This window comes from Echeneis naucrates, chromosome 12, assembly GCF_900963305.1.
Source record: "Echeneis naucrates chromosome 12, fEcheNa1.1, whole genome shotgun sequence".
NCBI classification, from domain to species: Eukaryota; Metazoa; Chordata; class Actinopteri; order Carangiformes; family Echeneidae; genus Echeneis; species Echeneis naucrates.
In genome coordinates, this window is record NC_042522.1 from 2913745 (window position 1) to 2939567 (window position 25823).

The following is a 25823-nucleotide window of genomic DNA, read 5'->3' on the forward strand; positions in this document are numbered from 1 at the left end:
ATATATGTCTTTACATCGTCCCAGTTTAGCATTCAAGGTGTTTCACCTTCATTCGTTCAATTGCATTTTGTTTGTCTGGCGTTTCATTCTGCTGCAGTACATTTTGTCATTATCACTCTTTTTTTCTTCCTCTTTTTCCACCTTGCCCCTCTCTTGATCCTTTTGTTGTTGTCTTGTGTTTCTTTTTTGTTCTTCCATTCGTTCTTATTCTCATTTCTCCTCCAGCTCTTTGCTCTTCTCTTTCTAAATTTACGGTAAGTTTTCTTCTTCTTCCAGTTTTTTTTTTTTTTTTTTTTCCTTTCTTATTCCTTGTCCTCTCCTGCACCCCCGCCCCTTTGACCACCTGGTACCTGTCTGGTCTTTCCTCTTCTCTATCTTGCAGCCTTCTTTCTTTTTGTATCCCTCCTCCTCTAACTTCTCCTCTCTTCCACTCCCTGGCTGTCTTATTTTCTTCTCCTCCTCCTCCTCACACTTGTGACTCAGACACTGAGTTTCAGCTGATATGACTTCATTACAAGTCAAACAGAGGCATCTCTTTCTCTCCTGTATAAAAAATACGATCAGCTGGGAGTGTGTGAAATGTGGGAAAAAATCTAATCCATTCTCAATAGCTACATGACACACACACACACACACACACACACACACACACACACACACACATACTGTAGTACATGATGCAAAAGATTCAAAACCGAGGAGTAACCACATAAAAATAATCACAGATGTAACTTAATCGTCAGCTGTTCACTCTTATCTCCTCTTCCTTCTGACTGTTAAATGCTAACACACACACATACAGGCAATCTGGTGGAGGCTGGAGCCTCATACATTTTTAAACTACAGAGTTGCCGTTGGCCTCTTCTCCCTCTGTACTCTCTCCCTCTCCTTCTTTATGTTCCCTCAGTGAAAGGTCACTTGTCTCTGGGACTGATGAATGAAGGATGCACCCAAAAAGTGCACATCATAAATGAGCAGCATGACAGTGTTGTCGATCCTCAGGCTGCATCCACACTGTGTTTTAAAAGATGATGCTTTAGAGTCATATTAGGGACAGTCTGCATTTGTAATAACACACGTGAAAACACTTACATGACCCTTCATATCCACAGATTATCTACACTCAGTTTTACTCGCCAAAACCAAGTGTCAGACCACTGTGGCATCTCCCAGATTTGGATTGTGATCTGCTGATGGCTACCTTGGTTTACTGAAACAGAACAAGCAATGTTTGGAGGAAGGTGCGGAGACGAGGAGGAGTGAGGGTAAGGGTGTATCTGAATCTGACACAGGCGTGAAAAATATCCCCACAGACACACAGGTCAGCAATGCAACGACAACAAACCTGAGAATTTCCCCAGACTGAGACACAAGTGGCGCTTTAACTCCTCTTTGTTTAACCTTTCGCTCCAAGGCAACTTTAACTTAAGTCCTGTTATTTTACCTTTTTTCTTTTCTTGTTATTCTGATGTCTCCTTGTCTGGATTCATCAGCTCAACAGTACAGGCCCGAACAAAACTTTACTTGTTTGTAATTAATCAGATAAGGCCTTTAAGCACAACAGCTCCTAATTTTCCCACGTTTCTTCTGCCGCTCCCAGACTGGACAGGATTGTTTGAGCGTGACTGATTCATTTTCTTCGTATTTATTTTAAAGAGGGTTCAAGAGAAACAAGACTCAAATTCATTAATCTCCAACTAACTGTGGACTTTCTATGAAACAAAGAAAAGTCTCACCACACTCATCCTCAGGACTTCATCAGTAACACGTAAACATCCCTAACCCACAAGTATGCTGAAGAATATGTGGAATCTTTGAGTATGCTGAAAAAACCGGAGCGAAAACACATAATTGCAAGACACACAGCAATTTCATAACACAAAATATGCTTCCAGAGAGATGAATTCAGATTCAGAGTTAGGTCATATGTTGTTTGTAACAGCCCTTTGAATGATCCTGGAGAAACCTACTACCTAAAAATCTCAGCTAATGTGAGTAATTTGAGTTCAGTAACAGTCCTACAAACACAAGGTTTGCTGTGCTGCTATGCAGTCCAGCCATCCATCCACCTATCTTCTACCACTTTTCCGTTTCCGGGTCGCAGGGGTGCTGGAGCCAGTGAGAGGAGGGGTACACCCTGAACAGGTCGCCAGCCCGTAACAGACCAACAACCACTCACATTCGCACTCAGACCTACAGACAATTTAGAGTCACCACTTGAGGGAGGAAACCCACACAGACACAGGGAGGACATGCAAACAGGCCCCAGGCCAGGAACCGAACCTGAGATGGCAGCCGCCGTGCTGCCCTCTATGCAGCCTGCCATCCATAAAAACAAATACCGTCATACATCTCTGTTAAAGTGATTTGTGGTATCAATCTGAAAGAAAGCAGGAGGCGGTCATTACATCAGTGTTTCTGCTGACTTGTGGCCAGTTAAGAGCGTGACATTAAGACATGGTGATCAGCAGTCTAGCCACAGTGGGGTCCATTGTTCAGAGAGGAAACAACAATGTCAGTCCTCCCTGAGCCCACATTTTGTCTCAACAATTAGTATTTGCTCTCCACAGTTAGCTCGAGGCTGTTGTGTTCTGCACACAACAGGCAGGAGTGTCATGCCAGATGTGACGTAACCAAAATCTTCTAACATTTTCATACTTTTACTACATTAATAGAAAGTCATTTTCTGCCACAATTTTAAAAGCTTCTTGTAACTGTGTCTTTTTTCACTGCTCCATGTCCAGATGATGATCTGAAAATAAACTTTTGAGAAAAAGTGTTCTCATATTATCTGTATCGTCAGTATATATCAGTAAAACAATATTGTCTGTTCAGCTGCATTGACAACATCAGACTCTAGACCTCCTGAAGCCGAAGGTCAGAGTGTCACTAAAGTCATTACAATTTCAGCACAGTTTCAGCACACCTCAGATGTTTGGACAACGTTTCAGATGATATCATACCGACATCCCTTCAACTGCAAATTCATTCATTCTTTCACTCATCTTCGGCTGCTTATCAGTTTCTGGGTCCAGCACTGGAGCCAATCGCAGCTCACATTGAGTGAGGGCGGGGCACATCTTGGACAAGACACCACTCCATCACCAACATACAGAGACGGACAGAGATGAACTACCACTCGCACTCAGGCCTACGCTCAATTTAACCAATCAACCTAGACATGCATGTCCGGGGTGCCTGGAGGAAACCCAGGCAAGCATGGGGAGGACATGCAAATTCTGCACAGAGAGTCCCCAGGCCTGGGAATCGAACCCATGACCCTTATGCAATAGTGCAAAAAACTCTGCACATCCAAACCTAAGGAAACAGTTTAGGTCTCTAGAGGGAGCAGTGCAAGGAAGTAGAGCTACAGCCAGAGAAGCAGACAGGTTTATTAGGTGTAATTTATGTACACAATACTTAAAATCTATTGAATTACTATCATGTTTTTTTTTTTCACCTTTTCTACTTTCTGCTGTGAGCCAGAGAATCTTTAGTTTGGACCAGCCAGTCACTCATTGGTTTGTGAGCTGCCATTTTGAAGCCTCCATTTTGTATTTTGCTATTAATATCTTTTTTTTTTTTAAGCCTGCCCTGTACTTTATCTTGATTGGGTGGTACAGTCTGTCAATCACACAGTAACCACACATGAATGCATCCCCTGCTCAAAATATGATTATCATGTTGTGTTGAAGAATACTTGAAACTAGAGAATTATGGTCATTTACCCATATATATCAATGAAATCTGACTTCTTTTTACAACCAGTGGAGTTGTCTGCGGATGTTCATCAGATAGAATGGAGACTTAAGACAGTTTATAGTTGCAGCACATTTGCCTTTGTTGGCAAGACTATTAAAAAAGGATTTTTTTTCTATCAGTCTTCAATTTCTCTTCATTGTAAATGAATTCACCTTTCTTTCAGAGTAAATGCCTGTATAATATCTCAGGTGTGACAAGCAGCTGCTAGAATAAAAATTTAAAGCATATATACAGATATATATTTCGTTATATCTGTAACATTTATCTCAGCTTAGACTGCGATGTTGCTCGTATGAAATTGAAATGATAGATTGTGTCCAGGGTTTAATGGCTGCCAAGCACATACGACATATCCAGTGTGTTTCATGCATTAAACATTCCAAATCAATATTTTGGCTCCTTGTGAGGAGCAGTTTTCAGTCCCAGACTGAACTGATGACAAGTTATTTTCAAGTCATCAGGTTTGTTCTTCTTAACACAATATCCTGATTGTTGTGTTGTGCTGACTGCCAGTTCCTGGGTAAATAGTTTTACACAGGGGAGCGCATTCCTGCAGCATTTTACCAGGGCAGTAATAGAAAGTGCATGACTGAGGGATCGTTTTCCGCCTTCAGCTCAGCTCAGACCTTAATGCTGGGTCTCAAATGACTTCAGTTGAATCAAGAAGTTAAATCAAACTAATTAAACAAAAGAGAGATAAGAGGTTGATTCGTTTAAAGGCTGCTGCACCAATGTGGCGTTCAAGCTATAACAGAAAGCATCACACCGCAATTATTACATTCCACACAATTTGTTTTAGCTTAACAGGGACGTAACCTCAAAGTAGACTGGAATAAAAGGCATACAGCCACGAGGTAGTAATCCTGGTTGGACCTAATCTGACGTCGCCTTTGCCCACAAAGATTGCTGACTCCTCACTTCAGATTCATATCTCATTCAGCAGTAGTGGCTGATGGACCCTCAGAATCTCTCATTCCAGCTTCAAGCAAAGCTGAGGAGTGGGCTCCCACTGTTCTGGCTCTAGTTCCATCTTTAAAGGGCAGATGACAGTATTGATAGTATTTTCAGCATTTGACAAGTAGTTAACATAGTAACGCAAACTGAAATCTCTTTTGCAAAAGGCTAATGTGAGTGACTTGGTGTCAATCTATTTGGGGAAAACGGTAATTATCTAAAATGTAAATATATACATTCTCTGTATTTTGCGGTTGCCCTGCAGGTGGTGGTTGTATACCTGTATATAAGATAACTCTGCACTGTCTAATGGCCATCACTGGTTATGAAAGGAAGTAAGACTGTATTAAAGTCACTGCAAAAATGGCTCTGCTTCTCATGTTCAAGTCTTCTTCAATACAACGTGATGTTCATTCAGGAAACTAGACCATACAGCAGGATGTGCATTTGGGGGCTTGGCTATTGTGTGATTGGCAGACTACACCCCTCTGTCTGGATAGAGCACAGAGATTCATCCTCCTCAGCTCCACCTTCTCCTTCAAATATGGCCTGTACTCGTTTCAAAAAAACAGTGCCCAATTCAAAACACAGTTCACAAACCGATGAGTGACATTGGTGAGTTGCAGCTTGACACCAATACAAAAACATCCAGTGATCAATGCTAAAATTAGTGGGCAAAGCTTCATAGCATCTATTTTCTGAGTGGGATACAAATGCGATTATTAAAGAGACAAACGGAGTAACTCCCTATGACAGCAAGTTGACATTGTGTCTTCCAGCAATGTCGTCCCACAGCAACAGGGAGTCTTTAAAATTGAGAATTATTTATATTTTGGCACTGGCAGAAACGATGAGGTAATTTGAGAAGACAGAGGAGGACTGGAGGAAATGCTTTCAATCCAGCAGATCGTGTTTGATATTGTACCTGCACTTCAGCCAATTAGCTGCATGCTTCATCTTCTTCTGCTCATTCAAACACACAGAAATACAGTTTGTCCTTCATTTCTAGTCTTCTGTCCTAACTGATCGTCTCACCGCTGGACCCTGTTAAACTACTGGTTGTGCGTGTCGTTGTGGCCAATAGTACTCACTGTGACCTCCTTTTCATCTCCCTGCTCGTTGTCTCTGTGACCCATCTAATAGATTAACACAATCATTTTGCTCTCTCTGGGTCACAGGGAGTTGTTGCGACCTCGGCACAGAGAGCGTTTAGGCTTCATGTGGAAGTCTTTGTCTTAGCTTTGAGTCATTTGCCGCTATCACATTCTGAATGATTCCCAGCATTTGTGCTTGCTGAGTTTGTCTCCATAGCTTTTCCATGTTAGATGGAAGAGAACACAGATACATGATAACAAATATCAGGACCTTGAGTGCAATATTCTAACACAATGGTGTGAGTGGTTGTGTTGTACCCACGGTTTTTCCAGCGGCCTTTCACATCTTCGACTGCCCTCAGTGTGTTTTCTCATTAAACAAATCATTTGGAAAAGAATGACGGGACTGAACTATTTACCATGGAGTGGATTCTCTGTGCCGACGATGCTGCCATTTTACCTCCAATAATATGACTTCTTTTCAACCTTCTACTTTCAGTTCCAACAGTTTTCTCAGCATGAAATGGGAGGAAAAAAATCCACTGACCTGGTATTATTTCTTTTCAGTAATATTGCTTATTAATGATTATTTTTTATTATTAGCTTTAATCTGATGATTTGGTGCATCCAAAGCTTTCAGTCACGTGTTGTGGTCTTTCTGAGTTTGATCATTTGTGAGAGAGAAGGCTTTCATTTCTACGTGCCCTTAGTACACTACCTCAGAGACCTGGAGACCACAACATATGGCTGGAAACTATTAGAAAATGGGAGTATTCTGCCATGATGTCAAGCTCTTTGTGTGAAGATCTTTTTTTCACAGTTGATCTGAGAACAGCCTGTGCATAAACTAAACAAGAAAATACAGTCAGACTTGAATCCCAGCTTCTGGGAGAAGAGTTAGGGCCCCTGTTGTGACCTACATCATTGACATTCATTTGTTCCTCTGACAGCGAGGTTACACAACTCCTTCAGATAATGTGTTGTTGGTCACAGGATGGTCTGGAGAGGGTCAGATGTTTTTCAGTGACTGTTTAGCACAGTCTTACTTTCTCATTTAGGATGTTGGATGTGCAATCCTGACAGCAAGGTTCAGCCTGTGTTTAAAAAACCTTCACTCAATAAACTTTGTAAGGGCTTATTTGTCTGGTGTAAAGAGAAACACAGAGCATTTAGACTTTACAGATTGTGTTGCTGTCATGAAGGTCAAAGGACCCATGTTTCACATTCTACAGTGTTGTGTTTAAAGTGTTGATAAACGTAAGAAAATATTTTTGTCTCTTGATACCAAAATCCATTTCAGTGAAAAAACCATATCCTCTTTTCAGGCTTCTTTCTGGAGCTCTGGTAACAACAGGTCTGTGAGCCAATCACAAGAGAAGTTCTGACACAAATGTGGAAATGGCAGAAGCTTCTTAAACCACAGGTAGAAAGTCAGGCTTTGTTGAGGAAAACTTGCCACTTCCCTCATCTCAAGTCAGGCCAGAGTCTTCACTCGCTCAATTTCTGGAATAGACTCCAAACAAATGGTTTGAAGGTTCAGTCTCTATATACAGGCTTTGAGCATTTTTCTGTGAATGAGACCTTTGATACTTTCGCTGTATTAATACAGACCTAATTTACGATCCCAGATCCAATAAACATCAGAGTTTATACTGAATGTGACCTGTAAATAGTCCATGAAGCTGCTGATGTGGGAACACAGGACTGACCTGCACATAAAGAGCTGTTTGTATGACATTTCATTCAGCGATTTTGTCACAGATTTAATTGCATTCTGTATATTTTAAGCTGTGATAGACGAGAACTTGTGAAGCAAAATAAAATAGGCAGAACTCCAGCGAAGCTGTGGTGTGACTTTGGAGCAGAATGAGGAAATCGTGTCCTTGGTTCTGTAATTTTCAAGTAAATTGGAATTATTAAGAAATCTGTTAGTGGATGCCTCTTACTTTGTGTGAGATTTGATTTGGCAGCATGGAACTGAGGCTAACAGCCGATGCCTCAAGTTAAGAGAGTCTAGGAAGCCAACATGAATCAGTGGATCTGTCACCTGCCAATTAAATCCGACAACTGAAACATCAATCTGGCTAAATGACTAAGATAATGGCATATCACAGAAAACAGCTTAGAATTACAGCATCAAGTTTTATAGCGTCTTTCTTTCACACACAGGTTTAAGTGTGCAACCACAATAAAACTGAAAGACTCCCCCCAGCATCTAATGTCTAATACTATGATCTTAAATTCTGACAATTAACCCAAAACTTAAGCCAAGGGCAACAAGTGATTAATGCCATTACAAATTAATTTGCCAATTATATTGATTAATGTCTGAACAAATACAGAAATGTGGCCATGTTAAGTTCCCTCAGCCAAAGGCAATGTCTTCAGATGTCTCCCCAAAAGACACAAATCTTGACAACTGGATCCGCAGGTTGTGTGAGTTTTGTTGGTTTGAACAATGGCCTCAAGACTTAATTAAGTATCAAAATGTGATTTTATGAGTTGACTAATCAATAATGCCCCAAACGTTTGCGGACATTGCATCATGTCATGAGCACAGGCTGCTTGTGAGAGAAAACGGAGCAGTTCTGTCCAAAGTGAAGTATTTTCAGTGTGTGAAATATTTAAGAATTTGTGGAATTATGGTATTTTCATTGTCCATCAGCGTTCTGATATTTATTGCTCTAGGATAAGGATCACAAGCTACAAAGGACCTGTCTTTTTGGTAGGATACTAACTAAATAACAAAGAGTAGATGATTCTTGCTACTCAGGTCTGTCCTGGTATCATCTTATAAAATACGAAGCACACGGAGAGATTGGCAGAGGTGAATACAGTCTGTTAGAATAATAGAACATTGTGTCCTGCTGTCAGTGTTCCGTTGCACAGACAGTGGTAGACTGTCAATGTTGTGTTAGCTGGCCATTAACATGGCCTAAAGGTCACCAACATGAGCTGCATGATGTTTCACCGTCTGGACACATGGACACTGCTAACTGCTGAGAGAAGACACATAGGAGATGTTATTTATTTCCAGCCACATCCAACAAGGCACACGCCTTCATGATTTTGTTTTACCGCCATGCAGAAAATGCAAGTGTTATCAGAGGAACAGCTTGTAGAAAAAGATATTACATAAAAATGAGCTGATAAAACCTGGTTTTGTAATGAACCAGCACAGTTTCCTACTAGCAGAAAGTCAAATCTGGAGCTGCTGCCACTTTTTTTTTCATGTAAACACTACAATGCTGTAAAACCTGCTGTGTATGTGGATGTGCAAGATGAAGAGGATCGTCATATCATGGCACTAGATCATTTAGTATCCAATGTCACCCATAAGGTATTTACACATCAACAAATTCACCCAGGGATTTACCCATTTGCATAAAAAAAGCATTTTTCTCTCTAGAGACACACTCACAGAAGTAGTGTGTTTTAATTTAATATTTTTGTAGTTTATATTGCTCATGTTATGACTAGATAACAAGATGCCTAATCTAAACAACTGCATTGATCATTGAAAAGCAAGGAGACACTTCTCTCACGCTGACACTTGAGGGTAACTTTAGTTACTGGAAATATTAAGTCTGTTGATTTGAAATAGAATGCTACAGACAGAAGAACCTGGAGCTCCTTCAGCTGCTGCACCAAAACAACATAACCCTAATTAATTAGGCTATTGTTTGATTTAGTTTATTCACTGTTTTAAAGTTGCGACTGGTTTTGCAACATGTAGCTGACAGATACAATCCAGAGTGTGTTTCCTTCACTCAAGAATTCACCTGTAGCTGCCCTGTATAATTCTTCACCTACTTCCTGTTATACCACAGACAACTACTTCCACACACACTCTCACACTCATACACTCTAATCTGTTAGTAAATTCAGAGCAGATCAGCCTCAGGTCGTGCCGGTGCAGTAAGCTCTTTATTTGCACGTCTTTGCGTTTGTGTGCCCATAGTTGACTGTAGTGAAGCCCCACCCTCTCCTTACATAGAGAGAGAGAGACAGAGAGCATGAGAGAGATGAGGAATGAAGGAAGAAAGAAAAATAAATGTGAGAAACTTCACCTCAATCTTCTCAATCTCAAGCAGTCAGCCAGGAAGTTGATCTAATCATAGTTTGTCGGTTAGCAGGCCATTCATCAGACAGTCATTTGGTAAAAACCTGTCGTTAGAATCTGACTATATAACCAACTGGCTGTCTGACTGGCCAAATGAGTTTGTCCATTAGTAAGTTATCACTTTTTATTTGGTCACTTGCCAGTCAAGGAGCTATTTAGTTGGTTAAAGAGTTCTCCAGGTAGTTAGTGAGTCGTTCATTTGGCAGTGTTTTATTCAGCTTCTTATTCCTTTAATCATTAAGGTGGGAAGGCATTGAGCGAGTTAACCCCCGGAAAATTATGCCACGTTGGAGTCATTCATCCATCCCTGCAGCCAGTCAGCTGGTCGGTGAGGGGAGTGCCTTTCTGCTCTGCTGCCTCCAGCTGAATGGTAGTCAGCCATCCACTCAGTCATTCAGTCAGTCAGGCAGTAAGGCAGTTGGTGAGTGTAGATGCAGGACTCCTGGTCAGCTGCTCTGGACACTTCATACTTCCCTCCGGATCTCACACTGTTGAATCAGCAGAGAAGACACTCAGAGGTAAGGAGCTCTCAGACGGTCAGTGTGTGGGGCCAGCTCTCCAAGCTGTTGGTTGACTTTCATAGGCTGCGGGGGTTAACTTGTACAGACAGGGAAGGTTGGTGTGCATTTATAGCAGGGAAATATGAGCGGTGATTCTGTGATTGTGGAATTTGATCACACCCTTTTTCACAAGTTGATAACTGCTGGTGTGTTGTTGCACCAGGCTGCATCATCCATGTGCCTCATTGTCCGTGCTCGAAGCTGTGAACAAGCTACATCAGTGTCATGATAGTGGCTCAGCTCTGAAGGGAAGTTGAAGTAGGAGTTGACTGGATGTTTCGATCAGGAAAGACTCACATCAGTGAAAGAACTCCCCCTGCATTACTGTATTAATGCCAGTCAGAACAAATAAATCCACTTAGCCGTCTTCCTTTAAGAAAATAAAGAGAGCAGTCATTTTGCTGCTCTGGTTTCTTTGAGATGTTACGGGAGACTGATACAGATTTGCTAGTGTTGGGCAACCATGAACCTGTGTGTGTGTCTATCTATGCCGTTGACTTGAAATTCAGACTCCTTTTGAACTTTGTGGAATAAAAACAAAAAACCACTAGCTTTGTTTGCGTAGCATCATCTTTAAGCCAGTTTGGTTTTGGAAATGTGAGGGCTGTGGGGGGGTGGGGTACTATTTAAAGCTTGTGGGATGCTAGCAAAGTTTAATTAGCTGCAGGGCTCAGAAGATGTGACAGAAAAGCTCCTGTCATCCTGCTCCGACATTGGAGGCATTTCCTCTTGTATGACCTGTAAGAGTGCAGAATCTATGGTAAATATTTGACTTTGGCATGTCTGTATGGCGGTGAAAACACAGGCTCCATTTTGGAATAAGAAAATCGAGTGTATTTGTTTCTGGTGTGTAAAAACTGGATGATAAACAGTGCTATCTTGCTTTCAGCCAAACTTAAAGGGAAATGGCAACAGAAATGTAGTCTTTTTTATCTTTTTCATTTTTATTTTGCAGTTATACAAACCTTCAGTGCCCTCATCACCTTTTTATGTCTTTCCTGTTGTAAAAATAACATTTATGTCTACTTAGACATGAACACTTTTCTCGGTTTTACTTATGTTCTTAATACTTGCTATAAAACTTAACTTATTTAAAAACATTTCATTTTTCACTGAACCCTAACCTTAAAGTCTTTAAAAGATGAGTGTTTAGAAATTGTTAAGAAAAGGTTAGAAAAATGAAGATGGGCACTAAAGAGCAAAAGTGGCAGTGTTATTTTTAGGGACTTGTATAATTCATATGATTGGGTAGAAGTCAGCCCTTTTTTTCGCTTCTTGTCTGTGTTCTAATCATGTGACATGTTAAAACTCCTTTTTTTCTATTTACTGCACTATGAATAGACAGCAGTGTGCGTGTGTGGGTTTGTGTATGTGTGTGTGCATGATGAAGACATTGTGTAGTGGAATGTGTTCATTGGCTTCACCTTTTCATTACAGCTCTATACTGACGGCATTATGTTAGATGAAAAATAATATAATCCTCCGTAGGTTTTCAGTGTTCAGACTGCAGCGCTGCTTACTTGACGGTGTGGTGTGTAAAATGTTTCCTGCGGGTAGTAAGTGCCGTATGTTATCAGGGAAAGGGCACGGGAAAACACAACTGTCACTGATTATATTTCACAGAAGCTAATCATTTCTGTAATAGTTACAACCCTCTTAGCAGTAGCTGGGTACCTTATTATTCAGTGCAGTTTCTCCTGAATACTGAGAGCTGAAATTATCCCAACTAAAACATTTTACTTTGAAAATGTATCTATCTGGTATCTGGTTTGATTAAGGGCTGTGCCATTAGCTCAAATTTGTATAGAAACTTAAATGTCCATTACTCTAAAAAAGGTTTCCCTTTGTATTTCAGTCTGGATCCTCTCTGACACTAGGCAGTGATTAGCAGTAGGCCTGTAACAATTATTTCCTAATTGTTTAACCACGATTTTTTAACATAGTCATGGTTTCTTTATTTAACCGTAGTAATGGGGTTTATTTTCATGAAATGGGTCAAAGCATCATAACACTCTTGTTTGCATCCAACAAACACAGCACAGTGTGCATCCTGCAGCAACACAGAACAGTAACTGTCCTTTCAGAGGATTGATTTACAGTTCTGAAGTCGGCTTTCCAAAGTTAACAATTCGAAGAGAACTGGGTAGTTTCTGCAAGCCCAACTGGTTTCCGATAAATCACGAGGGACTAGACTGTCATCCTGCTTTCAGCTGTAGCATCATTTTGACACTGAATTTGGAAAACAAGACATGAGATGGATCTCCGTTGTGGGATTATTTTGGTTTCAAGCCACCCCCACGCCCTTTTTTCAGAGGACTATATATTTGTATTGTTATTATTATTATTATTATTTAAACTTAGTTGTTGCCACTTGTCCGTATACACGTTCATATCAACTAAAATAACCAGGGAGATACAGTTGGGAAAAAATTCAAGTGAAGAAGCAGTGATGACTATCGGACCTGAATAATGAAAAAAGTTTGGATAATGGAAGAGACAATTATATTGTCAATTGCAAATATTTCTGAGACTATTAACTGTAATTAACTTGCAACATTTGGAATTGTTATAGCTCTAATTAGAAGAAAATATTGAATGTACATTTTAATGTTGACAGTTTGAATGTTGCCTGCTGACACAAGTATTGAAGAAAGAGAGTAAAACAGATGTATTAGTTTTATTCTTGGAAATTAGAATTTTTTTTTCAGTGTACACACCATATGGTTGAAACAAGAGGAGACACAAAGTATTAGTGTCATGCTTTGTCATTAATCAGAGTTACACATCTTATTCATCACCAGGGAGAAGACGTTTTCCGAACCAATGCAAAGATGAATTTTCTGGACTGGAAGTGTCAGAGATTTTAGCTGGAAATTAGATCTATTTCTTTGCCGTAATCACCAAGTCTGCATGGGTCTGTGGTGGATTCTCGATTCACTTGCTTGACAAATTTGTACTGAAGCAGCATAAATTTGATTTGGATGGATGGATGGATTTCTACCACCATGTGCGTTTCAGCACAACATAATGCGCCACATGCTTTTGACATGAAAACATGATTAGTAAAGATTTCATCATGAGGGTACTGGACTAAAAACAGGGTAAAAAAACAAAACAAAAAAACAACTTGGAAATGGATGGTGAAGCTGTTGTCAGATGGTGAGTTTGTATGGAATTGTATGGAATTGTGGCAATGATGATATTTTGTAAACAAATATGTTTTACTTTTAGATAACATTAAAAAAGGGGAAACACAGACAACAAACAATGATGTAGTGTACTGGCTCCCTGAGAGTTCATGCACTGTAATGGGGAAGCAATGAGGGCAAATAACTTTTGTTTAGGAACCAGCGAAAATCACAGAGTGGGTGTGGTCTGTGGCTGATAATGCTTCTGTGTGTTTCATTTGCGTCCTGGGGCAAACAACTGGACCACAATGCCAATCAGCTGACTGATCACATGACCGCAGAGTCAATGGGTGAAGGGGATGAGTAAATGGAAGAAGAGAAGAGCTGCAGAGCGGTAGAGTAAAATATGAGTCAAGATGGAGTGAAGTAGAAACAGATTTTGAAGTGTAACTAATGCTGTCAGTACTGACTGCAGCCTGCAGTCTATCACAGATTGTACATACAGAAGGGCCTGTGAAGTGCAGCCAGAGCTGAAGAGCCTTAAACCTTCATTCTGTCAAATGACCATCAGTAGGGAACTCAACTGGTAATAAAAATAAGCCAGGTTGTATTGAAGTCTATGGGAAAAAAGGCTTCTCTTCTCCCTTGATTTATTATCTTTGTAATTGTTTTCCTGACAAGTTTATGGTCTCAGTCTCTAGTTTCATTTCTTCTTTTTCAAGCAGAAAATAGCCCATAAAGAAGAGTTCGGATTAGGGGGCGTGGTCACAGTGTGATTGACTGTAGCACAATCAGGATAGAGTACAGAGCAGGTCACACAGAACTCTGTATTCTGTGTGCCCATATACAGTTTGTTTGTTAGAGGTAGAAGCACACAAGTGACACAGCTGATCACCTCACAATTGCAGTGGCAGACATTTGTTGAGGCCAATGCTTCATTCAAGTAGCTTTATTGGCATGAACAAAATCTTGCAACCAGTTTTTGAATTATTCAATTGTTACATGAAGTGGTGTAGTCCATGGTTTTACTTTGACAATATAATATAGTTGGTTAAATCTGTGTAGTGGATGTCTCTTGGTGTACAGTTTCTCTCTCTTTTCTTCACATCTCTATCAGGGTAGAAGCCATACTGTAATCTGGGAGTATGCAGAAAATGAATCTGCAAAGAGGAAATAAGTAGTTCTCAGCTAAAACCTTTACAACTATCTCAGCAGTCTGTTGTGTACTCGTCTCTCACTCAGGTTGGAGTGAAAACATAAGGATTATTGGAGTAATGAGAGCAGCAGGTTGCAATACAATGCTTTGTTGTGTCTCTCCACATCAGGTTGAATTTGACTGTGCTCTCTTCAGATTTGGACAGTGGCGGCTGGTCAGTGGAGGGCGCTAGGGCACTGCTCCCATCAAATCAAGAGATGAAAATCTAAAGAAAAAACAAACATGCTGTAAGATGCAAATAATTATTAAAAGATGGTGTTATTTCAGTCTGTGGGTGACTGTCAGTAGTAATTAGATGTTGTTTAAATATATGTGGTTCTAAAATTTATTTTATTGACTTGCTGACGTGGAGGACGCCGGTAAAGCAGAATCCAGTGTTTGATAAGCATGTGACCTGAGGCTCTCTTTTAATTGGTTTGAATTAGACTCTTCATACGTCCAAGAAACAGCAGCAAATCAGTGATTAGTATCGTGTTTTGTGTTGTTGTTTTTGTTTTTTTTTTATCTGATGTGATTCGACAATTCATTCCCAGATTTTATATATTATCAAACTTCATATTTGCAAATAATATGCTAATAACGGAACAATGGAAATGTTCACGTTTTTCTTCCTTCCAATGTGTAAAACAAACTGAACCAGGATGAAAAAAACTGGTCTTGTTTAAATGTTACACACGTAGTTTTCTTTTTTCACCGCAGCATAACTGAACTGCTTTACTTAAAGTTATGACCAATGAGCCACTTTTGGATGTTCACATTTTTCAAAATGAAAGAACCAAAATATAATTTTCTACCTTCTTTTTTTCCTCATTGTACCAAGATCATACTGAACCGTGACTGTGCACCATTACACCCCTGTGTATGCCAAGGTAAATTGCACCCCCCCCCCCCAAAATGTTTTGCATCAGCCGCCACTGGATTTGGATTTTATCAAGTTTCATGTGGTTGGCTGTAACCGAATTAAGGTCCTTCGATTGAAAGGGTTTATTTCTATCACATCATTGGTAATTCACCAGCCTGAACTATTCTCCTCAAACTGAATTACTATTAATTCATAATAATCATGACTATGTTCTGTTTCCAAGCACATAGTGTTATTCATATTGTTGCAGACATGCATGGGCTCTCGAGAATAACTTTGGTGACCAAAAGGCAAAAGTTGACACAGAAAAAACTTAAACCTGCACCCCCCCCCCCCCCCCCCCCCCCCAAAATGTTTTGCATCAGCCGCCACTGGATTTGGATTTAATCAAGTTTCATGTGGTTGGCTGTAACCGAATTAAGGTCCTTCAACTGAAAGGGTTTATTTCTATCACAACAGGAAGTTGTTTTGAATCTCCATTTCCTGTTTTGTAGTATGTGTTTTGCCTGTAGTCTGTTTTCTGTGATGTTTATCATTGAATTATTCTGTGCTGCAGGAAAACCATGAAATGTTAGGAGCCATCACTTCCTGTATGATAGCAAAGAAGAACAGGACTGAAAGCAAATGGACATATTCTGCTGAAGTGGATAGACTGAGCTGAATCACTTCTGTGCTAAAGCAACATATTGACTGAAACGGAGATCTCTGGGTTTTATGTGTAGCTGTTCATAGTCAAGTTAAAGAAATAGGACACAGGTAAGTCAATTTATTGACTTCTAAAACATCCATGATCCTCTCAGGATGAATTGCAACAACTGTGTTGATCCCTTGAACGCCACCATCATGTCAACATTTCTATTTTTCAATTTGTGGCAAAATATCAGAGCCACTTCATACCCACGCTTTACATAGAAGTGTCTTTCTGAGCATGATGGGACATGGGACATCCTCTGTGCCAGTAGATTATATGTATGTGTATTATACACGTATGTATATTATATGTGTATATATGTATATATACATAGGTCTTTGGGTGACCCTGATAGTCGTAATTAGGATGCAAGCGGAGGGGAAATTATGGTGAAAAAATATAAAGCATGAGAGAGTCCATGTTAAAAGCAGGTGGAGTGCACAAACTAATCCATAAACTACAGGACTTGTGTTCGGCTGCAGCTGGAAATATTATGATCAGTGCGAGGACCAGCGAACGTGACAGAAATTCTGTGATGTTCATTGTTCCAGTTGTTAGATATTTGTGGCCACAGATGTCAGTCAACCTCAGATTTGAATTCCCGAGCCTGCCAGTGTTAACGCTCTCCTATAAACCTGCAGTAAAAGTCAGATCCTGCTCTCTGCTCTCTTTTTCCTCATATCCGTGCTGACCTGTACAGATGTTAGCCCACCTCCTGATGTGGGAATATGGACGTGATTGGGGAAACCCTGATGGGACTCACTGATGGATGAATCAGTATTTGCAGATCAGGCTCTCGAAGCTGGCAGTGATGAATACAGTGAGAAGATGGAGTTTCACATTAAAACTAGTCTAACGTACTGGACGAGAGCAGAGCTAGATCAAGCAAACACTACTCAGTTGTGAGTCAAAACTCATGTGTTTACACACACATATGGACAGATGGCTGTTCTATAGTATTAGTAGTTAATGCAGCATTTGGAGGGAGAAGCAGCAACCATCTGGTCACTTTGGTCTTTCTGCTGCACCATCACATTTCTTCTTTGCTAAGTGGGTTTGAAATGCTTAATGGTTTAGGACAATCTGCAGGGCAAACCCAGAGGACATCTGGACAAATTAGATAATCAAGGGTCAATCTTCATCCATGTTAGCGGTTATTGATCATTGTCTCTCGAGAATAGACTGGTAATAACAACAAAAGCCCTCAGCAACATACCAAGACCAATAAAACAAAACAGTTTACCACGTGTTTAAAATTATAGAGAAGCCACACCAGTCAACAGAAAGGTCACTGACTAATGTCTGCTGACCTTTTGCATGGCTGATATGTGACAAACGACATTTTTTAACATCAGTATGTGAAGCACAACTTGCTGCAATACCCTTAATACATATTGACTACTGACTGAAATTTATCTTCATCAACATGCATCTGTAATGTACTGACAGTTAACCAGTTTAGTTGGATCTCTAATATTTTCTTATGATTAAGATTGTTACTTCACTAAGTACAGTTTTTACTCATTCATTCATTATTTATTTCAAATAAATGTTTTAGCAACTTCTTCAGTGTGTAGAATAGCTCTTTATCAGGTAGTTTGCACTGTAAGTGGTGTAACTGTAACACAAAAGATTAAATGAGACAATGCATGTACTATTAGTAATCATAACAAACTCACTCTCACTCATCTTCATCCGCTTTATCCGTACCTGGGTCACGGGGCTGCTGGAGCCAATCCCAGCTCACATTGGGCGAGGGGCAGGGTACACCCTGGACAGGTCACCAGTCCATCGCAGGGCCAACACACATGGTGAGTGGTGGTATGAGACCCAGCAAAAGTCCCATGATCATCATCGTCATTTAAACTATTTAAAAATATTTAATAGTTGCAATATTGTGAAATAAATATAATCACAACTGGAATTGCATATTGTTTGCCAAATAATGTCAACATGATTACAGGACCAACACACACTAATAACCACTCACACTTACGGACAATTTATAGTCAGCAGTTAACCCAAACATGATGTCTTTGGATGGTGGGAGGAAACCCACACAGACACGGGGAGAACATGCAAACTCCACACAGAAAGGCCCCAGGCCGGGAACAGAACCCGCAACCTTGTTGTTGTGGGGCAACAGTGCTATGTTGCTGTGCTGCCCACTATGCAGGAACATCCACACAATATGAGTTTCAGTCCTTTTAAACAGATTTCTCTTTCTGCTTCTAAACATTGTTTAAATTCACAGACATTTCACACAGCATAACCAATGCTATGGTGCTTTGGATGCCCTTCGTTAATGCTTTTTTCCTTGTCATTGAGAACAAGCATTTGAGAAGACACAGATTAATCCTGTTACTATGATCAGTAATGAACACAGCAACTGCCTAAATTGTCAGTTCTGTTCAGTGCTGCTTAGTACTAAAAAAACATTTTTTAAATGATCTTTTCTGTACAAAATAGTGCTGTTACAATTGTAACTTCTGAAAAACGAAATGTAGCAGATTATGTTGAAACCTTTAACTGTTGAAAATCTGTTTGCATCCCTTCTCTTAAACTGAGAAATGTTTTGTGCATCTTGACAGAAGTGTGCTTCTACTCAGAGCCAACTGGCCTTGTGAGAATAAATCTAATTTAGAAATCTGACATGGACTTAGATAGAAACATATTAAACATACAATTGTTAAATTCATTTAATTAAAGGTTTTAATTTGCATCATCCATAAAGATCTAAAAAACCCTTTTCTCCACAGTACTGTGTAGACACATACATATTATAGGTCAAAATAAGTACGAGAGAGTAGCACATGGACCTGATATTAAATTAAAAACTATTTTAAGAAAAAGCAATGAATAACCATCATTGGTAATTCACCAGCCTGAACTATTCTCCTCAAACTGGATTACTATTAATTCATAATAATCATGACTATGTTCTGTTTCCAAGCACATAGTGTTATTCATAGTGTTGCAGACATGCATGGGCTCTCGAGAATAACTTTGGTGACCAAAAGGCAAAAGTTGACACAGAAAAAACTTAAACCTGCATTCAACCTCGTGGCCAGCAGGCTTAAAACTCCAAGGGTTTTTAAAGATATGTCAGAATATAATAGATAGATAGATATACTTTATTTATCCCAGGCTGGGAAATTGCAGTGTAGCAGCAGCATTACACACAGAGACATCAAACAACATAGAATAAGAATAAAAATATATACAGTAAAGATAAAGATATATATAGTAAAGTAAAGTGCGCAGTGACTGTAAGTGATGACCAGAGTTATTTAGTTGTTATTATACAGTGTGATGGCATGTGGCAGGAGAGATTTCCTGTATCTGTCTCTTCGACAACGGAGCTGTAGCAGCCTGCTCTGAAGCTGCTCCGCTGTCAGTCCACTGTGTAATGGAGAGGGTGCTGCTCATTATCCATAATGGATAACAGTTTCTCCACCACGGTCTCAAAGGAGCCCAGTCTTAGACCAAGTACAGAGCCATCTTGTGAAGTCTGTTGTTGTCGCTGGCTCTAATGCTGCTGCCCCAACATGCAACAGCAAAGAAGATGGCGCTGGCAACAACAGACTGGTAGAAGATCTCCAACATCTTGCTGCACACGTTGAAGGATCTCAGCTTCCTCAGGAAGTAGAGTCTGCTCATCCCCTTCTTGTACACAGACTCTGTGGGGTTTCCAGTCTAGTCTGTTGTCGATCATCACTCCCAGGTATCTGTAGTCCTCCACCTCCTCCATCCCCTCCCCCCTGATCCGTAGTGGCTGTGAAGGCGTCTTCTTCCTCCTGAAGTCGATCACCATCTCTCTGGTCTTGCTGATGTTCAGCCTCAGGTGATTCTGTTCAGACCACCCTACAAAGTTGTCTATCAGTGTCCTGTACTCCCCCTCCTCTCCCTCTCTTATACACCCGACAACAGCTGAGTCATCAGAGAACTTCTGCAGGTGACATGACTCGGAGTTGTACTTAAAGTCAGTGGTGTATAAGGTGAAGAGGAAGGGAGCTCCAGTATCACTGACCACCACATCAGACAGCACACTGCCCAGACGGACAAACTGTGGCCGGCCTGTCAAGTAGTCAGTAATCCAGGAGATCACTGCGTCGTCAACACCCATCACCCGCAGCCTCTCACCCAGTAGCAGAGGCTGAATGGTGTTGAAAGCACTGGTGAAATCAAAGAATGTGATCCTCACAGTGCCTCCCCCACCATCCAGATGCATATGGGCTCGTTGCAGCAGGTAAATGACAGCGTCGTCGACTCCTAAATGGGGCTGATAGGCAAACTGCAAAGGGTCCAGAAACGTCCTCACCTGTGGCCTCAGCTGGGCTAGGACCAGTCTCTCCAGAACCTTCATCACATGGGATGTGAGGGCGATTGGTCTGTAGTCAGCTGGGTCGGATGGTCTCGGCTTCTTGGGGACTAGAACCAGGCAGGACGTCTTCAACAGCATCAGGACGTTCTCCTGACTCAGGCTCAGGTTGAACAGATGTCTCAGTACAGGAGACAGCTGGCTGGTACAGGCCTTCAGGATCCTGGGTGTGATGCCATGAGGGCCTGCTGCCTTTCGCTGGTTCAGTCTCTCCAGCTGCCTCTTTACCTGGCCTGCAGTCACCGTTGGGTGGTTGATGCTGGTGTCCTCGGTGGGGGAAGGGGGGAGTAGGAGGTGGAGGAGATGTCCTCAGTTGGGGAAGTGGAGGGGGAGGAGAAAAAGGGGGGGCAGATGGAGAGGTGATGTACAGGAGAATGCTGGGGGGTGGTGCTAGCCATTTGGGACAGTGTGGGTGTGTGGGGGGCAGGGGGTGTCTGAGAGGTGCCAGGAGGTGAGCTGAAGCTGTTAAAAAACTGGTTCAACTGGTTTGCTCTGTCCAGGCTTCCTGATGTCTGTCTGTCTTTCCCTTTCATCCCTGTGATGTGCTTCATTCCCGTCCACACATCCTTCACATTGTTTTGCTGGAGTTTGGCTTCCAGCTTCCTCCTGTAATTGTCCTTGTCCTCAGCATATCTCGGAGTCCATGCTGCACTGTCCTCTGCTCCTCTCTGTCTCCAGACCTGAAAGCCCTTTTCTTCTCATTCAGAAGTGCCTTCAGGTCGCTGGTGATCCAGGGCTTGTTGTTGGAGAAGCAGCGTACGGGCCGGGCTGGCATGGTGGTGTCCTCACAGAATCTGATGTACCCAGTGATGCAGTCAGTCATGTCGTCAATGTCCTCTCCATGTGGCTCACAGAGTACGTCCCAGTCTGTCCACTCAAAGCAGTCCTGCAGTGCTTCATTGGCCTCGTGCGTCCACTTCCTCACTGTCCTGGTGCACCTTGGTTGTCTTCTCACCAGAGGGACATACTTGGGAGTCATCCTGACTAAGTTGTGGCTGACCTGCCGAGAGGGCGGAGGGCTGTGGCGTCATATGCATCAATGGCATTGGCATAGAGGAGATCCGGCGTTTTATTTTCTCTGGTGGGGGCAGTCGATGTATTGGTAAAAGTTATTTAAAGTTTTGTCCAGTGATTAAAATCACCAGTAATAACCATGAATGCATCTTGGTGTTCAGTCAGTAGTTTGGCAGCGGTGGGGCTGATGACTTCACAGGCTACCGCAGCATCAGCTGACGGGGGGATGTAAACAGCGATAACAATGGTGGCCGTGAACTCCCTCGGTAAATAATACGGATGCATTCCCACAACCAGCAGTTCAATGTCTGGGTTACAGAGACGTTCCTTCACGTTAACATGTCCGGGATTGCACCACCTCTCACTCACATAAAGTGCAAGTCCGCCACCTTTTTTCTTCTGACTTTTGGAAAAGTCTCACAAGCCCCCGGCTGTGCGTCACTACATTGGAGTTTTCCCCGGTGGATGAGAGGATCGCCTCCCTACGTCTCAGGGTTGTGGGGGAGGAAACTCTGACTGTTGTTTGTGTGTATGTACGAAACAGCAGTTCAGAGTATTCGGTCTTCTTGAAAGGGCCTAAGTCTCAGTGGTGAGGGAGGCAAAGCAGCGGGTGTGGGAGGAGTTTGGAGAACGCATGGAGAAGGACATTTGGGAGGCACCAAGGTGTTTCTGGAAAACCGTTTGGCATCTCAGGAGGGGAAAGTTCGGGAACATCCAAGCCACTTATGGCAAGGAAGGTTCACTGTTGACCTCGACTGAGGAGGTAGTTGGAAGGTGGAAAGAACACTTTGAGGAACTCCTGAATCCAACTTGCATGTCCTCTGGGGTGGAGGCAGAGCTGGAGGATGATGGAGGATCAGCATCGATCTCCCGGGTGGCAAAGCCCCAGGGATTGATGAGATCCGTCCAGAAATGTTGAAGGCTCTGGGTATTGAGGGGCTGTCATGGTTGACACGCCTTTTCAATATCGCATGCAAGTCTGGAACAGTACCAAAGGAGTGGCAGACCAGGGTGGTGGTTCCCTTGTTTAAAAAGGGGGACCAGAGGATGTGTGCCAATTACCGGGGCATCACACTCCTCAGTCTCCCTGGGAAAGTCTACTCCAAGGTGCTGGAAAGGAGGGTCTGGATTCTGGACCTCAGATTGAAGAGGAGCAATTCGGATTCCGTCCTGGTCGTGGAACAACGGACCAGATCTTTACTCATGTATCCTGGAGGGGGCTTGGGAGTATGCCTATCCAGTCTACATGTGTTTTGTGGACATGGAGAGGGTGGGATATGTTGTGGGAGGTGCTGCGGGTGTATGGGGTGAGGGGGTCTCTGCTGAGGGCCATCCAATCTCTGTATTCCCAAAGTGAGAGCTGTGTCCGAGTTCTCGACAATAAGTCGGACTTTTTTCTGCTGGGGTTTGGCCTCCACCAGGGCTGCGCTTTGTCACCAATCCTGTTTGTGATTTTCATGGACATGATATTGAGGCGTCGTCGTGGGAGAGGAGGGCTATAGTTTGGGGAGCTGAGGGTTACATCCCTGCTTTTTGCAGATGATGTGGTCCTATTGGCTCCATTGGTCTGTGACATCCAGTGCTCACTGGACAAGTTCGCAGCCGAGTATGACGCGGCTGGGATGAGAATCAGCATCTCTAAATCGGAGGCCATGGTTCTTGGCTGGAACCCGCTGGCATGCATACTCTGGGTAGGAAATGAGTCCTTACCCCAAGTGAAGGAGGTTAAGTATCTCGGGGTCTTGTTCACGAGTGAGTGTAAGCTGGAGCATGAGATTGGCCGGAGAATCGGAGCAGCAGGGGCGGTGTTGTGTTCGCTCTACCGCACTGTTGTGATGAAGAGGGAGCTGAGCCAGAAGGCAAAGCTCTCTATCTACTGGTCGGTCTTTGTTCCTGTCCTCACCTATGGTCATGAGCGATGGGTCATGACTGAAAGAACGAGATTGCGGGTACAAGCAGCTGAAATGGGTTTCCTCAGGAGGGTGGCTGGAGTCTCCCTTAGAGATAGGGTGAGAAGTACGGCCTTCCGGGAGGGACTCTGAGTAGAGCCGCTGCTCCTTCGCGTGGAAAGGAGCCAGTTGAGGAAGTCTGGGCATCTGATAAGGATGCCACCAGGACACCTCTCAAGGGAGGTGTTCCTGGCATGTCCAGCTGGGAGGAGGCCACGGGGCAGGCTGAGGACCAGGTGGGGAGATTATATCTCCACTCTGGCCTGGGAGCGTCTTGGGATCCCCCAGTCAGAGCTGGCCAATGTGGCCGGGGAAAAGGAAGTTGGGGTCATCTGCTGGAGCTGCTACCCCCGCAACCCGGCCCCGGATAAACAGATGAAGATGATGATGACTCTTTACTCTTTAGGACAAATCAACAAGGGATTACAATGAAAGATGAAATTATAAAAAGTATGCATGATTCTCTCTGGGAGCTAGTTGAAGATGCTGCCTCAGGCGTTTTTCAGAAGCTGATCAGGACCATAGAATAGGAATTTGACTGTAAAACAAATAGAGATTCAGTCATTTTCATTAAACAGCATTCTGTCAGATACAGTTCACCAAGGTGAGAAAATAAGAATTTTCATCATGCCCTTCCATTATTGTTGCAGTAGACCTACACACAAATTCACCACTTGCTTTGTTTTTACTTACGCACAGTGTGTAATAAATCTGCGTGTATTTAGAGCAGCCCAGCAGCGAATGGTGAAAATTACAGTCAGGGTCTGTCAGGTGGACAGTTCTCCGTGGCGAGGGGGTGGATTTCCCTGGTGCTGTGGCTAATTTATTCAGTAGTTTTGTTTTGGAATTGACCTTCTCAAGGTAACACCACAACACAATTATTTTAACTGTTGTTAAAATAATGAATCTGTTTTTGTTTTTTGTTTTTTTGTTTTTTACCCAAGTTGGGCTCTCAGTTCAAGCCTCCATGTTGCATCAATGCTACATGTTTGTTAGCTCAGGTTGCGTTTACATATAGATGCATATAGTGTGATAAATTTAATGACTCTATCAGTTCTTTTTTGCCGCTTTTCCACCATGGGCTTGTCTTTCTTTCTTGGTTTTTTTCTTTCTGTTGTCTTTATATTTTTATTTTCTTGTGCATTTTTCTTCCTTTGTTTAACTATGCTAGGTAATGGATGGCATTGTTCCTTTAGAAAATGATATGAGATGAATTTTTCTTTCATTTATTTATTAATTTTGCGCCGAACCAACAGCTTCACAGACGCGAACATCTTCTTATGTGTTATTTTGACATTGGTCATTTACATTAGAAAAATTCATACAACAAAACATTTTGTTCTGATCTGATGGTTTAGATGTGGATGTGTAGTAATTCCAAGAAGTAGTTTTCTAAGTATCAGAGAGCAACATGTTACATTAACTTGTGCTACTGATTGAAATGACGACTTTTAAATAAAATGTGCCATAAACAAAGATACTGTAGCTCTGCCTCATGAGGTAAAGTAATACATTGTGTAGAGTATGATTCATTGTGATCATAATGAATATCGACCTGCACATACTATGTAACGGCACTATTTGTTTGTGTAAACTGTTTGTGCATCTGTGTTTGACTGAAAACAGTGAAGCCTGTTTGTGTATCTCACAGTTATCTCATTAAGATAACAGAGGAGGAAGAGCTGAACAGCTTCCTGACAGATGGCCTGATTTCAAAACTGACATATCTCCATACGAACTCGAAAGTCATTTCTTTTCCGTACATCAGATTGTTGTAGACTGTGTGCTGTCCTTCCTCCTCTCTCCAGTTGTTTGTGATTGTGCATCCATTTTTAATGCTTCTTTGTTCTTTATGGTTTTGTTATTGCATGTTGTTGAGATACTGTGTTTAGCACAAGGGAAAACCTTTCATCCACAACCCCAATGTCCCAGAGCTGTGAGCCAGTAATTCAGTATGACAGTGTATGTGTATGCATATAGTATGTACTTGCCTATTGTTGATTGACGCAGTTGAGCAGTGCTGCATTAAATTCTACACATACATACACATACACATTTAACAGCTCTAAATGACCAGTTAGCTGAACAA

General features: G+C 41.9%; 1 protein-coding gene across 3 annotated transcripts in view; it reads left to right on the plus strand.

Moving 5' to 3' along the window:
* The first annotated feature begins 10335 nt into the window (after nucleotides 1-10335).
* The window catches only part of rab27b (RAB27B, member RAS oncogene family), a 33708-nt gene continuing 18220 nt past the window's right edge, over nucleotides 10336-25823 (plus strand). The window contains exon 1 of one of the 3 annotated variants that reach the window (XM_029516514.1): nucleotides 10336-10451. The gene's annotated coding sequence lies outside the window, so the exon portion shown is untranslated. Of the gene's footprint in view, nucleotides 10452-16354; nucleotides 16456-18177; nucleotides 18202-25823 lie in introns of those variants that run through there. The other 2 variants (XM_029516515.1, XM_029516516.1) reach the window with 2 other exon arrangements.